Source organism: Myotis myotis, unplaced genomic scaffold, assembly GCF_014108235.1.
Source record: "Myotis myotis isolate mMyoMyo1 unplaced genomic scaffold, mMyoMyo1.p scaffold_m19_p_15, whole genome shotgun sequence".
Classification (NCBI taxonomy): domain Eukaryota; kingdom Metazoa; phylum Chordata; class Mammalia; order Chiroptera; family Vespertilionidae; genus Myotis; species Myotis myotis.
The window spans coordinates 44,441,872-44,459,797 of record NW_023416319.1 but is presented as its reverse complement, the minus strand read 5'-3'; the positions used below and the strand labels follow the sequence as shown (position 1 = coordinate 44,459,797).

Here is a 17,926-nt window from a genome sequence, read left to right as displayed (position 1 = left end):
AGGGTGTGGCGCCCCAACCCCCTGATTGGCCCTGCTCTGTGCATGACAGAGGGTGGCGCCGCAACCCCCCTGATGGACCCTGCTCTGTGCGTGATGGGGGCAGCGCCCCGAACCCCTGATTGGCCCTGCTCTGTGAGTGAGAGGGGGTGGCACCACAATCTCCCCATCGACCCTGCCTTGAGTGTGACAGGGGGCAGTGCCCCAACCCCCCAATTGGCCCTACCCTGAGCGTGACTGAGGGTGGCATCGCAATCTCCCGATCCGCCCTGCTCTGTGCATGACAGGGGGCGGCGCCACAACTCCCCAATCGGCCCTGCTCTGAGCCCAACCAGGGGCTGCCCCTAGGGATTGGGCCTGCCCTCTGCCACCCGGGAGCAGGCCTAAGCCAGCAGGTCATTATCTCCCGAGGGGTCCCAGACTGCAAGAGGGCACAGGCCGGGCTGAGGGACCCCTCCTCCCCCCGAGTGCACAAATTTTTGTGCACTGGGCCTCTAGTATATATATAATAAAAAATTACTTGGTCATAAGAAAGAATGAAATCTTGCCAATGGTGACAATAAGAATGGTTCTAGAACAGGAGTGGGCAAACTTTTTGACTCGAGGGCCACAATGGGTTCTTAAACTGGACCGGAGGGCTGGAACAAAAGCATAGATGGAGTGTTTGTGTGAACTAATACATGCTAAAACTGCTGCTGGTGAAGGAGCGGAGGGGAGAGCAAGAGAACCCTCCGCTCTTTCGGCTCCGCGGGCTGGATAGAACAGCCGAACAGGCCGGATCTGGCCCGCGGGCCGTAGTTTGCCCACGGCTGTTCTAGAAGGTATTGTACTGAGTGAAATAAGTCAGACAGAGAAAGACAAATATCACATGATTTCACTTACATATGGAATCTAAAGAACAAAATAAATAAACAAACAAAAATAGAAACAGACTCATAGATTCAGAGAACATTTTGACAATTGCCAGATGGGAAGGGGTTTGGGGGACTGGGTGAAAAAGGTGAAGGGATTATGAAGCACAAATTGGTAGTTACAAAACAGTCATAGGGAATGTAGTCAATAATACTGTAATAATTATGTATGGTCCCAGATGGGTACTAGACTTATTAGGTGATCACTTGATAAGTAAGGTATATAAATGTCTAATCACTGAGTTGTAAACCTGAAACTAATATAATATTGTATGTCAATTGTAATTGAAAAACAAAAACTATTTTTTAAAAAGTCAGTCAGGGATTTATTTCCCTATAAACAAACAAACAAACAAAAAACCCCATAAGACATAGTAGAAAAAAACCAGAACCACCCCCGCCCCCGCTGCCCCCTCCCCCAAAAATGGACAAAAAATTAAGAAAAAAAACCAGAAAATAAAAATACAAATGGTGCCGAAACCGGTTTTGCTCAGTGGATAGAGCGTTGGCCTGCGGACTGAAGGGTCCCAGGTTCGATTCCGGTCAAGGGCATGTACCTGGGTTGCGGGCATATCCCCAGTGGGAGATATGCAGGAGGTGGCTGATCGATGTTTCTCTCTCATCGATGTTTCTAGCTCTCTGTCTCTCTCCCTTCCTCTCTGTGGAAAATCAATAAAATATTAAAAAAAAATACAAATGGTTTGTAAACATGTGAACTTCCACAATAAATCTAGAAATGCAAATTAAAACAATGAGATATTTAAAATGTATCATTTTGGCAAAGAATAAAAACATTTACATTGGGAATAAGACTTGATAGAAATGCCTGGGAGAGCAACTGGCAAAATTTATCAAAACTTAAAATATTCATTTCCTAAGAATCAGCAGCTCTACTTCTAGAAATTGAGTTTATAGAAAATGTGCACAGAAGTACACAGACATATATTGACCATAGCACTATTTATTACAAGAACAAAAGAAGAAAACACAATAGCCCTCAGTAGGAGAATGAACTATGGTGTAAATATACAATAACACAACTATTATAAAACAAAAGGAAAACGAATCTGGACTAACAGGAATAGTGATCTAGGTATTTTGTTAGGTAAAAAGCTGCAAAATAGAATTATAATATGATCTTATTAACATTTATATTTTAAATACTTCTTACAATAAAAAATAATCTAGAAGGACATATCCAAAACTAATAATAATGGTAATCTCACTCTGAGATATGGTGGGATTATGGAAGAACTAGAGGCCCGGTACACGAAAATTATGCACTTGGGAGTGGGGGGGATGGTCCCTCAGCCCAGCCTGTGCCCTCTTGCACAGGAGACCTTGGGGATGTCAGACTGACAGCTTAGGCCTGCTCCCCCGAGCTGGGAGCAGGTCTAAACTGGTAGTCGGACAGCCTTAGTGCTGCCACAGAAGCAGGAGAGGTGCCTGCCACTGCCACTGCCACTGCGCTCGCCAGCCGTGAGCCTGGCTCAGGGATTCTGGCTGAGTGGAGCTCCCCTCATGGCAGCATACTGACCATCAGGGGGCAGTTCTTGCATTGAGCGTCTGCCCCCTGGTGGTCAGTGCGTGTCATAGTGACCGGTCATTTTGCCGTTTGGTCGATTTGCATATTACACTTTTATTATATAGGATTTTTTTCCTGCATTATCTATTTTTGTAATGTCCAATTTTAAAGCAATGACCAAGAAAAAAGAAATTAGGTTTAAGTACAAGATAGCAATAGCATCTCTAGTCATTTGTTCTACTTTGTAATACCATAGTACGTGGTTTCCAAATTCTAAAGGGCATGAAAAGGCAAACACAAATATTGTAAGTCAACATGTAAGTCCATGAGTAGTAGCCAGTCAATTATCTATCTATCTATCTATCTATCTATCTATCTATACTTATTTAGTGTCTTAAATTTACTAATTTGTATTAGAAGACTTATGCTTCTCCTCTTATAAACTTGAATTAAGAACAGAAGGTAATGAGGAAAATGAAGCACAGGGTTCCTCCACTATCTATAGCAGGGGTGGGAAATCATTTGGTCTGACCCTGCCAGCCAAGGCAACCGCAGGCAGGACTCGAAACTCTATAAATCCAGGAGTTTTTTTCATAGCAACATAAATTTATATTAAGTGAATTATGTTAAGCAAATGTTGGTATAAATATCTAAATGGCACTTGGCAAAAAAAGGTTCCCCACCCCTGATCTACAGCATAGCTATTTCTATGCTATAGTTAATACTTAGATATTTTAATCTGTAGCTCCAGTGACAATAGGTGTAGTGTAGCTGGCAGCTCAAACTGAAGTTTATTTTTCTTATTTTATACATGTTAGTAGTTATAGAGTAGCACCATTCTCTAATATGTCATAGCACTTGGACTGACTGAGCTCCTATTTTATTTCTTGTGGTCTCACAGTCTACGACATACTCTAAAGAATGCAAGGTGGAGCAGAAGTAGGGACCGACAGCACCAGTCACAGAAATTTGAAGTCCTTTTCTATAGATACACTGCTGTGCAACCTACACTTAAATCTTACAGAGCAATAATGGTTCTAAAAGGAACTAACAGCATCCCTCCAGCTGTGCCTGGCATCCTCTCTACTCAAATTCTAAAGCAGACTACTATATATGTTTAAGTTGATACGTAGAAGACAGTTGGAGAAAAACTAAGATTGGTTAAGAATCAGTCGATAGACTGAGAAAATGTTTTAATGAATGCTATATATGCCCTCTTGCCAAATCTCCTGAGTGGTACTGATTTTCCAATAGAAGATATCTGGTTAAATATACAATAGCAGAGTCCCTGCTGGTCAAAGCTAGTGAAGCTGTTCTTTTAGCTCAGTGGCAAAGAATGCACACAATATAGTACATGAGAGGCTTGGGACTTGAAATATACTCCTGCCAATTGCTTTTTACTTTGAAGATTTTCTAAATCAATGATTAGCTATCTGCACCGAGAAGGGTATGAAATAGCCTCAAGATGTATATGCAGTCTTTATGTAAAAAATAAGCACAGCTCATATGGCATATTGCTGTTCTCTATTTTAGAACTAGCACAGGAACCATGTGATGTGTTCATTGCTATGGTAACTACATTTCAGTAGTGAACAGGAGAGCAAACAGGCATGTAAAACATGTATAGTTGTCAATATGTAAGTAATTGCTGTCCTGGAGCTGCAGAAACTTAAATTTCCTTGTTGCCTGCACTTATTAGAATGAAATTCTATGCCTTCTATTTTTTAAAAATGAGGTTAATAAATCTTCACTCCGCATAATTCCTACTCCATTCAAGACAACAAATGAGTAGTGTCTTTCATCCCATGGTCTCAGTTATTTCATAGAGCAGCGATTTTCAACCTGTGTGCCGAAAGAATTTTTAAAACATGCAATACCTGACTATTTAATCAGGGGCACTGATCTCTTTTCCCTTAGGTTGTCAAATAAAAAAAAATGACAACAGTCAACACAACAACTGCTGTCCAGTGTGAATAAATAAAAATTGTACCTACTTTTTGTCAGATCGGCAAAAAAATACATGTTCTGGTGTGTCGCAGAATTTTAGCAACTAGTTTGTGTGTGCCATGAGATAAGATTGAAAATAACTTTCATAGAAAATAACAATAATCTATATCTACATAATAAAGAGCCAGAGTCATAACGACCATTACGACCAGGCTCGACCGAACTGGAAGTCAATGCTGGGTTGCCGTAGTGGCCCAGCACTGACTGGGTCCGCTGCGGGCACCCCGACCCACCACTGACTGCCTAGGGGGCTGCAAATCTGGCCCAGAGAGAGGCCTGCAGAGAGAGAGGCAGGGTCTGATCTGTAGCCTCTGTGGCAGCCATTGATCAGAACTTGCCTCTCTTTCTCTCCCGGCCTGGCCAACAGCCGTGCCTCCGTTTCTCACTAGGCCTCCACCAGGGCTGCTGATCAGCCCTGCCTTTCTGATCAGGCCCCATTGATAGGCCCAGAGACGCTGACTGGCATAGAAACTGACCAATCAGAACGAAATTGGCCGGCAGAGGAGGGCAGTTGGGAGAGAGTTCAGGCAGGCAGGGGAGGGCAGTTAGGGGTGATCAGGCAGGCAGAGGCAGTTAGGGGTGATCAGGCCTGCAGGGAAGGGCAGTTAGAGTCTTTAAGAACTGATTGCTGGACTATCCTGATTCTCTACTAGCTATTACAACAAGTCAACCCACATTTACTATGCCCCTATTCAAATCTAATACACACAAGGTAGCCACCAAAGCACGGATCTAGTAATGTTACCACTACAGCTCAAAAACCTCTAGTATCTCCAATATCTTGTTGCTGCAAAGGGGCAACGCCAGGGGGAAGAGCAATTATGAAGCTACTGCAATAAACCAGGCAAGTGGCAACAGCATCATGAACTAGAAGGAAGGCAGTGAGGTGTAAGTAGTAGTCAGATTTTCAATAATTGAGGGCAGATTCCAAAGCCACTCCTGACTGAAGTTAATGTGTGACAATGATTATCAAAGCTTGCTGACTGCAAATCACTGGACATTTATCCTTGACCTAAAATAGCCACTCAAGGTCTATAAACTAAGAATAACAACTACACATCATAAACTTCTTCAAGATGCTCAAAGAATCCAGAAACAGTCTCTTAAATGTACATGGCATTTTTACAGCTATCAAAAGCTCCATTATAATCTCAATGAGTCAACATATAAATTATTTATACCTGTTATATCCATGAAACTACAGGGGAGAAAAGGAAATCTAAACACCTACCCTAATCTCTCCTTTCTCAAACAATATATAATCTATTACATAAACAAAATCACCCACATCCTGTATAATAAAAGGCTAATATGCAAATTGTCCCCTTGACCAGGAGTTCAACCAGGGGGCAGGGCTGGTTGGCCAACCACCCACAACCCCTCCCCCCGGCTGGCCCTTCTCCTGGGCCAGCCCTGACCATGAATGCCCCCCCGATTGGGGGCGGGACTGGCCAGGAACCTCCCACATCCCCTCCCCTTGGCTGGCCTGGCCCGATCGTGGTGGGCCAGCTGGACCCCACCCATACGCAAATTCATCCACCAGGCCTCTAGTAAAAAATAAAAAACCAATGCTGTATAAGAAACAAGTGTTCTATAAACACAGAGGAAAATTGGTGAATGAATGAAGACTTCATGGAGGAAATTGGATCTATCCCTCAAGACACAACATAACCCCATCCTCATATAGTCTAGTTATGAAGATTATACTCTCACTATATGGGGGGTTCCTCGGCCCAGCCTGCACCCCCTCACAATCCAGAACCCCTTGGGGGTTGTCTGCAGGGATCGGGCCTAAACTGGCAGTCGGACATTCCTCTCGCAATCCAGGACCGCTGGTTCCTAAGTATTCACCTGTCTGCCTACCTGATCGCCCCTAACCACTCTGCCTGCTTGCCTGATTGCCCCTAACCACCTCTGCCTGCCTGCCTGTTTGATTGGCCCCAACTGCTCACCTGTCTGCCCGATCCCCCCTAACCGCCTCTGCCTTGGCCCCCGCCGCAGCGGCTTTGTCCAGAAGGACATCCAGAAAGTCGTTCAGCTGTCCAGTCTAATTAGCATATTACACTTTTATTATTATAGATTTTTATATGATTTCAGGACAAAGTACTTTCTCTTTATAGTATTATTCACCTGTTTGTTATGATAAATTAATGACTGTCTTAATTAAATAATGTCTGTCACTAGACACTAAAATTCATGAGGGTAGGGGCCATGTCTGCTCTTTTTCACTAAAGTATCCTCAACATCTGACACACAGTAGACACAATGAATTATTATGAAATAAATGAATAAAAAGGAAGGCAGAAAGTCCAAATTGTCTGCCAAGTTTTCCGGGCTCACGGAAATTTGATATTTATCTACTTAGTTATAACAGGTAACATTTGTTCCAAAAGGCCTGGTTTTATTCATAATTCAAATTCATTTATTTATTTAGAATATAATTACTGAGTGTCTACATATGTAGTAATAGGCAATGTTTAAGGGGTTGGGGACATAGCAGCAAATAAGAAACAAAGTCTTTATCCTTATGGAGCATACTCACACAAACTAGGCTCATTCCTACTTCAGTGGCATAATGAAGCCATTCCTTCTGTGTAAGACATCTTTTTTACTCCTTTGCATCACCTTTCCCATGTTATCCTGAACACTCAATCTGGTGGGATTGCCAGATAAAATACAAGATAAGATGCCCAGTTAAACTTGAATTTCAGATATGCAATGAATAATTTTTAGAATATGAATACTACATGTCCCATCTAATATTCAAATTTAAATGGATATCCTGTATTTCTATTTGTTAAAATTGTCAATCTCATTATCTGGTATTTTCCATTTTCCAAATTTCCATTATAAATTATATTCAGAATTAGAGATCGACAATTATTTTCTTCAGTAGAATTTAAATATTTTTTATTTGATTTTTTTTTAGAGAAAGGTAGAGAGAGAGAGAGAGAGAGAGAGAGAGAGAGAGAAACATTGATTTGTTTTCTACTTATTTATGCATTCATTGGTTGATTCTTGTATGTGCCTTGACCGGGGACTGAATCCACAACCTTGGCATATGGGGATGAAGCTCTAATCATTAAGCAACCTGGCCAAGGCTGTCTTCAGCAGGATTTTTGTTGCTCCATGTTGTAAGCACTTAGCAAATACTTGGTATATGGATTCAGAAATTAAAATTAAAATGAAGATTTATTTACAAAGATGGTTTGCCCAACTGCAATTGTAATACTGAAAAAATTAGAAAGAGTAAAAAAATTAAACAATAGAAGAATAATGAAAATGAATGATGTTATATAGCCACCCAAAATGATAATTGGAAGACAAATTAATGACACTAGAAAATGCTAAAAATATAATAGTGAGTGGGGAAAAAGGATATAAAATTATAATAATAGAAATAATTTCAATTAATTAAAACTTTACATATATAGAACAGTTAGCTATGTTCTTTAAAAATGCCATTTCATGAAAGAGAAAGACCAAGGAACTGTTGCAGATGAAAGGAAATCAGAGCTATGACAAGAAAAGACAATGTATGATCCTGGATTGGACCTTGGAGTAGGAAAACAAAATAGTTAGGAAGGACATTCTTTTTTTTCTTTTTAAAAGATGTTTTTTTAATGATTTTTTAGAGAGAGAGAAACATTGATTGGCTGCCTTCTGCATGCCTCCCACTGGGAATTGAGCTCACAACCCAGGTGCAACCCAGGCATGTGGACGATGCTTAACCAACTAAGCCACACTGTCCTGGGCTAGAAAGTACATTCTTGAGAGAACTAGAAAAATTTGAATATGTACTATGGTTAGGCATATATATGGAAGGGAGGGAGGAAGGGAAGAAGGAAGGGGGAGGAGAGAAAGAAAGAGAGAGAGAGAGCTCAAAGCATAGGGAAGAAATTTAATTATACTGTTCTTATGCCTCTTCTCTAAGTTGGAAATCATTTCAAAATAAAGAGTTAAAACTGTACAGAAAAAAATTGCGAGAAAACAAAATATGTTGATTTTAATGTTTTCTTTGGTGTTTATTTTTCATTTTCTACAATGAGCATGCATTATTATTATAGCTGCACAAATTTTTAAATCACTTAAAGGTACTTTGAAGTACATAATCCACAACTCATTAATCTGTCAAATTATCTATTTTGATGTCCCATATTTATAGAGATCTTATAAACCTCCAAGATAAATTATTTTTAACATTTTATTAAATGATCATTATAAAATAAATTAGAACAATAATTTTCAACTGGTGTGCTTCAAGAACTTTTAAAACATGCAATAACTCTTTAGTCAGGGGCACTGACTTCTTTCTCCCTAGACTGCCAAATAAAAAAATGACAACAAACAACACATAGCTGTCTGGTGTGAATGTCCTGTCTTGAACCATAAATATATAGATTATATAAAAAAAAGTTGCAGCTTACTGGTCACGTCGCATAATAAGGTTGTCTCTGATTGGTTAATTCTTGGTAACAGAAATCTTTATATATAAGAATAGGCTCCTGATTTTTTTAAAAGTCACTTTGGAACAAGAAGGAATAGATAATTACTATTATGTTGTTTTATTCCTGTGTTTTTTTTTTAATCAATCAAAATCATACCTATTTTTTTTTTTTGTCAGACTGACAAAAATATATTTTTTGGTGTGCCACAGGATTTTAGTAATTAGTTTATATGTGCCATGAGATAAAAAACGGTTAAAAACCACTGAATTAAAGACTAAATACATTTTTAGTTACTTTCCTAAGATTTAGAGGTACCATAGGTAAGTAATCAAATCAGTTTGTCCATCTACCCTTCTACTTTTCTACCTTTTTATTGAAGACATTCTATCATCTTATAATACAGGTAATTTTTAAAGGCTTTAACTTGAAATTCATCTAGTTCTGAGCAACCTATCTCACATTACCTACTACACAGAGAGTTATAGGGAATTTGATAATGAAATCAGTGACAACTTAGGGGTATTTACCTGATTGTTAAAAGAAAAAAGGAAAATAAGTGAAAATCCTGAGCTTAGCTCATATATATCTAAGTGAGAGTACCTAAAGAAACAGAGGTGAGAATATTTCTAGAAAAGGCTTTCCCATGCACTTGCTGCACAGTAAATTAACACATTAAAATCACATTTTTAAACACAACCCAGTCTCATAATTCTTCCACTTCCATTTGTTATTTAAAAAATAGCACCAAGTACCATTTAGTTTTGATAACACTGCTTAGGTTTCCATCTTTTTTACCCATTTTGTAGCTGTCTAAATGTCCCCAACAATGAGAAAAAGTTTTGTTAATTTTGTGGTATTCCTTGTGGTACTTTTCTGGGTTTCACATAAGAAATATAAATACTGACTTCAGCATAAAAAATGTGAAGTTTATTTATGAAGTAAATGGAATTCTGAATTCAGAATATCCCTCCTAGAAGAGGTAGGAACTGAAGAGGTCATTTCTGAATTAATACTATGCTGAGAGAAAGAGAATGTATATTTCCTCATGTTGTAAGGAATTAATTTTCTAAAAACTATCAATCCAAGTTGGCTTGGTGCTGTAATAAAGTAATTCTAATTATCAAATTAAAAATTATATCTTAATTTGAATAAATAACTATGATTATTATCCACTCTATTAACCAATGTCTCCGTTTAATAATTTTGTTCAGGTCAATTACTGAAATCATACATTGCTTCAATATTAATTACTCATTATAGCTCAAAAGGAATAGTGCTTTAGCAATAAAACTAGAATGGGAACACCATCTATATTTGGCCTTGAAAATAACGCAAATCCTATGAGCAGTCATACTGCTAAATGAACATTAGAATACCCTTGCAAGAATAAGGGATTAAAAATAAATTTTGATCAGCTCTTGAATACAGAAAAAGGAGATAGATTTAAGTCTTCTGTTTCTTAGGTAGCAAAATTTGATAATAGGGAGCTCAAGTCCCTTGGTCTTCCTTCTCTACACTATGTATTGAAGCCAGAGAAGAAGAGGGCTGAGAAAATGCTTTTGGTAGAAACCAAAGTCCTTGGGTTTATTAAATTAGTACAAAGTTATCACAAAATTGAGGCCCTTAAAATTATTCACATTAGCTGAGATACCCAGTCTGGATCTGAACTCCATATGTGAAAACACATTAGAGATTCCTATTCTGGAAAAAGTTGAGAGGAAAGAGGTTGTGATAAGTAACTGACTATATAAAAGCAAAGTTAACATTCTCAGCAACTTTAGGATACCTAGTGCAGAGCACCGTGCCTGACAACATATATGTACTATAAATAAATTGTCAAATTAAAGCACACTAAATCTCTAAGACAGTACCTTAAACTAAAAGGAAAAAGCTAAAATAAAATTTCAGTTATATTCTTTTAAAAATCTATCACCCAATAATTTTGTTTTTATATTGACTAGTTTACCAAAGCACACAATTTGGGTATTATGAAAATTGTGAAGAACATTTATTCTTTTATATTTATGTCTGTGCTCAAGATCATATAGATTCTATTTTACTTCCTTTGCATTATAACAGAGAAAAGTAAATAAAAATTGGAGTAATCATATCACTGCTTTGTTTTTATATAGCCTTTGTGTTTCTGAAATCATATTCTGAAATCATATATTTTATAAAATATAAAAGTTTTATATTTTACTTAATACTGACAAACCAGAGTATGCCTATTACCACTTTTCAGATGAGAAAATTTAGGGCTAGACAAGTTAAATGGACTTGTCATTGCCACACAGCTTAATTGGCTAACAGATCAGAGGTCCCATGACTTTAATAACCATATCATACTAAAGAGTACTACGTCTAGCATACAGACAAAGCATTAATATGCATCTATACTATTAACTCTTAAGAGGCTGAGTGGAAATGATAAAAATTTGGAAATCTACTGTCCATAGTTGAAACCAGGACCAATGTAAGTGAATAAGCCCCGATGCCATACTTCATGATATTCTACAAACTCAGGAAAGGTGATAACTGGAAACAACTTAAATGTCCATATATAAGAGAGTGATTGAATAAACTATATTACATTCACACAATGGGGTACAATGCAGATATAAAAAAATGAAGATTTCTATGAGCTTTTGTGGAATGATTTCCAAGATATACTTAAGAAGAAAAAAAACCTAAGGTGCAAACAGAACCTATAGTGCCACAGTTCATGTTACAAAGAAGGGGATATAAGATATACAGTTTGCTGCTAATTTGTGCTAATGAAAATAAAGGAATGTGAGCCAGAGCCAGCTCTTCCTCGAAGAGAATACCAGTTAATAAACACAGCAGAAATTATGGAAATAGAAAAATCGCCATTTGGCAAATACCACATTAATTATTGGAGGCAAGAATCATCAATACATGCTAAAAGTATGGGTAAAAATATAATGAAAGAACAAAATTATTACATTCCCTTGTATTTCCCCACAGGATACTTATTAATTAAATTACAAAGGAAAAGATAGTACCTTTAAAGTGCACGAACTGGGTCAACATCTCAACCCAGTGATCAAAGTTAATAATATCACCAGTAAATTGAAATCTTGATATATGAGGAAAGACACAACAGCTTTTATAAATATTCCTGCCAACACAACATTAATTATGAGGAAATATCAGTCAATTCTACATTGAAGGACATTCTACAAAATAAATGACCAGTACTCTTCAAAAGTGTCTAATCATAAAAGACACAGAAAAACTGAGGAATTGTTCCTGATTAAAGAAACTAAGGCAGAAGGATAACTGCATTGGATCTGGATCAGAAAAAGAACATTAGGAGTTTTCCAAATGTGGACATTTTATATAACTATTGTAGAATCAACAAAGCTAAGAAATTACTTATTGATAAATACTATTAACTAATCTACAGAACCTACATAAATGTTGCCAATTTTCCTCCTAATGTCAAAGATGAAAAGCACAGAAAAAAATTGAGCTGAGTCAAAAAACAGATTTTCTAAATATAGACCGAAGCTCCTTCCAGGATCATGTAAATGTACAGGTTTTAGTCGAATTCATAAAATAATTTCAATATTAAGAACATTTTTAAGTGCATTAAAGAACTTCAAATATTAACTCATTACTTTTATATCATGTCAGACTAGACAAATTATACTAAAATAGTCACAAATTTGTAGCACAGTAACTGAAACAATCAAATAAATAAAAAAAAGATTAATTGAAATACTAAATAATGTGAAAAGGCATTATTGCATAACACAGGATTATCTCCCTAGCAATTTAAACCATTTCAAATTATAGGGCTTTTTAGCAATCATGGTTGGTAATTTGGGGATGATTTAAAAACCTTTCATCTTTAGAGAGACAATGTAGTTGGTAAGGGGTGGGGGGGGACATGAAGGGAGTAAGAGAGAAAGGGTATGTTGGTGAGGATCAGAAGAGAAAAAGAGGGAAAGAGAGAGAGAGTTAAGTAGAAAGTAAGGGAGATGCAAAGCACATAGTTAAAGAGCCTTTGGCTCAGAATCCTTCCCGCAGCACATCTTTACAATATTGCACTGACTCTCCCCCTCCCTCTCCCCCTCCCTCTCTCCCTCTCTCTCTCCCCTCTCCCTCTCTCTCTCCCTCTCTCTCTCTCTCTCTCTCTCTCTCTCAATAAGTAAAGTATATCAGAAAGATCCTAAGAAGAAAGTTGAATCCATGAGGTAAGCAGCAATCCGATGATGCCATTGACCCGAAATAAGTGAAATTTCGTTATCCTCAGCAGATAATACAAATATGCCAGAATTTTATAAGAGTGCCATAGTTTTTATTTTTATTTCTTTGGAGGGGTTATGTATCATCTCTGAAAACAGATCTGTCTATATTATAGACTTCTCTTACTGCTTATAGCAAAGAAAGAGAAAATGGAAAGGACTATATGAACAGTATCAGGAGGGTGATGTCCATTTTTCAATGCAAGAAACAAGGCACTTTTTAAAAAAGAGGAATTACCATTTTAGATAGAGCCCTATCCCCCACATTCACGTTGGGAATATCTTGATACTGTTATCGGTAGGAAACTCTCCTCGCCACCATAGGTTGCTGGTGGGAGTGGGCTTCTTGTGATGCCCTGAGAAAAAGAATTTTGACACTTGCACGGGAGGATGAGATATTGTAGAAAGCTTTATTTCTATGGAATTAAATCCGAGTTCCCAAGGTCCCATTTCCCTCTGTCCACCATGGAAGAAGTGTAGCTGTGATTTCAATAGGACTAGAATTAAAGTTATTGTCCAGAGTTTTTGCTCCATGTCGGGGCACAGTCCAACCCAGTATCAGGCTAGTTTAGTTTGTGTTCCCAGTCTTAGTCCATCAGTCCATTGTGGGTGGGGTCCACGAGGCAGCTTGCATTGCCCACCCCCTCTGAACAATGATCTCTGTTCCAAGGTTTGACTGACAGGCAACTTCCTTTACCCCAACTTCACTGCTCAACCGCCCATCTCCTCTTTGTTCAGTCCCTTCCCCTAGTAATCTGTAGGGAATGGAGCTGGGGAGTATGGAATTGCAGCTTCCTGTTGAAGCTGCCCAAATACCCAAGCTGCCCAAATGCTTATTATGTCTGGCCTCCTCTTTTGCCCCTTTCCTATTATTAATAACTAGAGGCCTGGTGCATGAAATTTGTGCACCAGGAGGGTGGGGGTAGGGGCAGTCCCTCAGCCCAGCCTGTATCCTCTCGCAGTCCAGGACCCCTCGCTCCGTACTGTCCGCCTGCTTGCTGCTCCTTAGTGCTGCCGCGGAGACGGGAGAAGCTTTCGCCACTGCCACTGGGCTCGCCAGCCGTGAGCCTGGCTTCTGGTTGAGCAGCTCTCCTGAGGGAGCACACTGACCACCAGGGGGCAGCTCCTGAGTTGAGCATCTGCCCCCTGGTGGTCAGTGCACATCATAGCGACTGGTAGTTCTGGTTGCTCCGCCTTAATGGTTGCTTAGACTTTTATTATATAGACTAGAGGCCCAGTGCATGAAAATCGTGCAGGGGAGGGGGTGTGGGGTGTTGAGGGGGAGACCCTCAGCCTGACCTGCACCCTCTCCAATCGGGGAGCCCTCTCCAATCCGGGACTTTCTGTCTGTCTTTGCAATCATATGAGCAAATTGTCTGAGACCCCCAATCCAGTTTGGTTTGTTGCTCACAGAAAAATAAAGGCTTTTTTTTTTCTTTGCTACATTGGTAGAGATTTCCTGGAAGTTTTAGGATATCTTCCCTTTAATTTTTCCTAGACACTCTGATTTTACTTATGTCTCTCACCTTTGCATTCCCTCCATCCCCAACTGCAACAGTAACTTGCTCCAGGCTCACTTGTGTCTAGCTCTAGGCGATCTGTCTGCCACCAGAACTACGATTCCCAGCATTCCTGGTGCTCCCTGCACTCTGGGCTTCTGCTTCTGGTTCTGGGGCTCTTACCAAAACTACTAACCCCAGAATTCCTGGTGCTCCCCATGCTCTGGGTTTTCCCCGACTGAGAGAGCCACATCCCCACAAGCTGCCAGCTCTCCCACTCTGCTCTGTGTATGCAAATTACCCGCCATCTTTGTTGGGTTAATTTGCATACTCACTCCTCATTGGCTGGTGGATGTGACTAGTGGGCATGGCTTGAGCATAGTGGAGGGATGGTATTTGCATGTTTCTCTTTTATTATATAGGAGGACTAGAGGCCCAGTGCATGAAAATTGTGCACTGGGGGGGGTTGTCCCTCGCTCAGCCTGCACCCTCTCCAATCTGGGACCCCTTGGTCAATGTCTGATCGGGCCTAAACCAGCAGTCAGACATCCCTAACAATCCGGGACTGCTGGCTCCTAACCGCTCGATTGCCTGCCTGCCTGATTGCCCCTAACCGCTTCTGCCTGCCAGCCTGATCACCCCCTAACCGCTGCCCTGCTGGCCTGATCACCCCTAACTGCCCTCCCCTGCTGGCCTGAGAGCCCCTAACTGCCTCTGCCTGCCTGATCACCCCTAACTGCCCTCCCCTGCCAGCCTGATCTCACCCCCAACTGCCCTCCCCTGCTGGCCAATTTGGTTCTGATTGGTCAGTTTCTATGACAGTCAGTGTCAAAAGCTCTGCCTCCTAGGCAGCCATTGGCTCCTCACACTTCACCCAGATTTGGTTCTGATTGGTCAGTTTCTCTGCCAGTCAGCATCTCTGGGCCTATCAATGGGGCCTGATCAGAAAGGCGGGGTTGATCAGCAGCCCCGGTGGAGGCCTGGAGAGAAATGGAGGCGTGGCTGCTAAAGAGAAAGAGAGAGGCAAGTGCTGATCAACAGCTGCCACAGAGGCTAGGGATCAGACTCTGCTTCTCTCTTCAGGCCTCTCTCTGGGCCTGATTTGCAGCCCCCTCAGCAGTCAGTGCTGGGTCACCATGCCTGCAACTGCAACAGTCAGTGCTGGGTCACCACGGCAACCCAGAGCGCTGACTGCAGGACTGACTTCCGGTTAGTTGAGCTTCCGGTCCTGACTCCTGACAGCCCCAGGGTTTTTATATATTAGGATTAGCTAATTACAATGGTATCAATACAGTGAAAAGAAAACCATCTCTTCTGTCAGAATATGGATCTAGTGACAGATCCTAGCTCTCTGAAAATGTTTAGAAATCATGTATCTTAAGGAATTAGATTTGAAAAAAAGATGTAAATATTCAAAGAATTTCTGTGAGGATAAAATGTGCATAGACTTGAGAAAAAAGTATTTCCAAAAATTCAATATAATAACTTACAAAGAACAGAAACTCTCCTAACTAAAGAGAGAATATCTGAATTGAAGATATATGTATGTACAGCACTTATCCATATTGGGCACATATAATTTAAAGATTTACACAGATTTTCATACTGAAATAGCAAATGACTTCCATTAAACAGATGTACAGAAACTGACAAACTACTTCAGATAAAAGTTTATCAATGATTATTTATAATTAGAAGCATTGTTGCTATTTTCAAATTATTCATTTTTATACTGTCTTTTAAAATATAATCAATGGCTATTAGAAAGATTTAACAGTATAAACAACAAATATCAATTAAGTCTCTCCCATTCCAGAAAAGCATGTAAAAGAAGAAAAAAGCTAATCTATTCCATCTGGTTTTGTAAAAAGATGATTAGGGCCCGGCCAGTGTGGCTCAGTGGTTGAGTGCCGACCAGGAGGTCAGGGTTCGATTCCTAGTCAGGGCACATGCCCAGGTTGTGGGCTCCATCCCCAGTAGGGGGCATGCAGGAGGCAGCCAATCAATGATTTTCTCTCATCATTGATGTTTCTCTCTCTCCCTCTCCCTTCCTCTCTGAAATCAATAAAAATATATTTTAAAAAAAAGATGATTAGGATTTACATATAAGGAGATAGAGCCATTATTCAGGTTTAGAAAACTTGGATTCAAATACCCAAAGTCAATTTTATGTTTCTTTCAAAATGTCCTGATGTTTCACGTAGCATTCCTGTTTTAGACTGTACATCACTGTCCTCAACAGCAGCAAAAATGACCACAACAACAAACTTCAGAATTTGTTCATTGTTTTGTAATTCATTCATTGATAAAATAAATATTTTTCAAACAGTTAAAACAACTCAAGAAGGAACCAGGAATTTCAAATTCCCTGGAATGTAGTAGAGATTTTTAACATACTGAATCATCTGTAGGGTCAATAGGTTTAAAACTGATTTCCCTGAAAGAAGATGTACAGTGTGGGAATATTGCCAGCCAAATGACCAGTGAAACAGAGCAATGTATAATCTTTATAAATAGAAATCATCTGTGAGATTCAAAATACTAGGTCCATGAGGGGGAGTTTTATCTAAAATGTATCGTTCTTAATCTGTATGAAATAATTAAACTGAATTCTTCTATCTAATTTTCAAGCGGTATTTTACTATTTAAATTATCTTAAAGTGCATTGTACTGGTGATGTGATGTTTCACTGTGCAATTAGTGGTAACTCTAGACAAAGCAGTTATTATCATGAGATAATTGACCTTACTTGAGAGCTAAGCATCCTGAGGCAAAGTTGAGTGTACTTAATCCTGGCAGGTTAATTATCTAGCGATTATGGAACCTTGAAAGGTATTACTCTTAAGAACCATTTGTAAGAACCTATTTGCAAGATGATGCTATTCAAAAAACGTAATTTAATAAAAATGAAAAACAAGAAGAATAACCAAGTTCTTTAGTCACGTATTACCAGGTAATGACTGCAAAGCAGCTTGCATTAGCAGGCATCAATGGATATAATTACCTGCATGTATAATGTCCTTTATTTTTTTAAAAATATATTTTATTGATTTTTTACAGAGAGGAAGGGAGAGGGATAGAGAGTTAGAAACATCGATGAGAGAGAAACATCAATCAGCTGCCTCCTGCACACTCCCTACTGGGGATGTGCCCGCAACCAAGGCACATGCCCTTGACTGGAATAGAACCTGGGACCCTTGAGTCCGCAGGCCGATGCTCTATTCACTGAGCCAAACCGGTTAGGGCTATAATGTCCTTTATTAAGATG

General features: G+C 39.4%; 1 protein-coding gene and 1 long non-coding RNA gene across 4 annotated transcripts in view; both read right to left on the bottom strand.

Moving 5' to 3' along the window:
* The window catches only part of ADK (adenosine kinase), a 489,964-nt gene that overhangs the window by 129,805 nt on the left and 342,233 nt on the right, over positions 1-17,926 (bottom strand). The gene's annotated exons all lie outside the window — the stretch shown is intronic.
* On the bottom strand, positions 6,988-12,242 carry LOC118670170. Its single transcript, XR_004972245.1, has 3 exons — positions 11,912-12,242; positions 8,868-8,964; positions 6,988-7,093 (listed from the first exon to the last, which is right to left on the bottom strand). It is a non-coding gene; the product is annotated as an uncharacterized LOC118670170 (long non-coding RNA).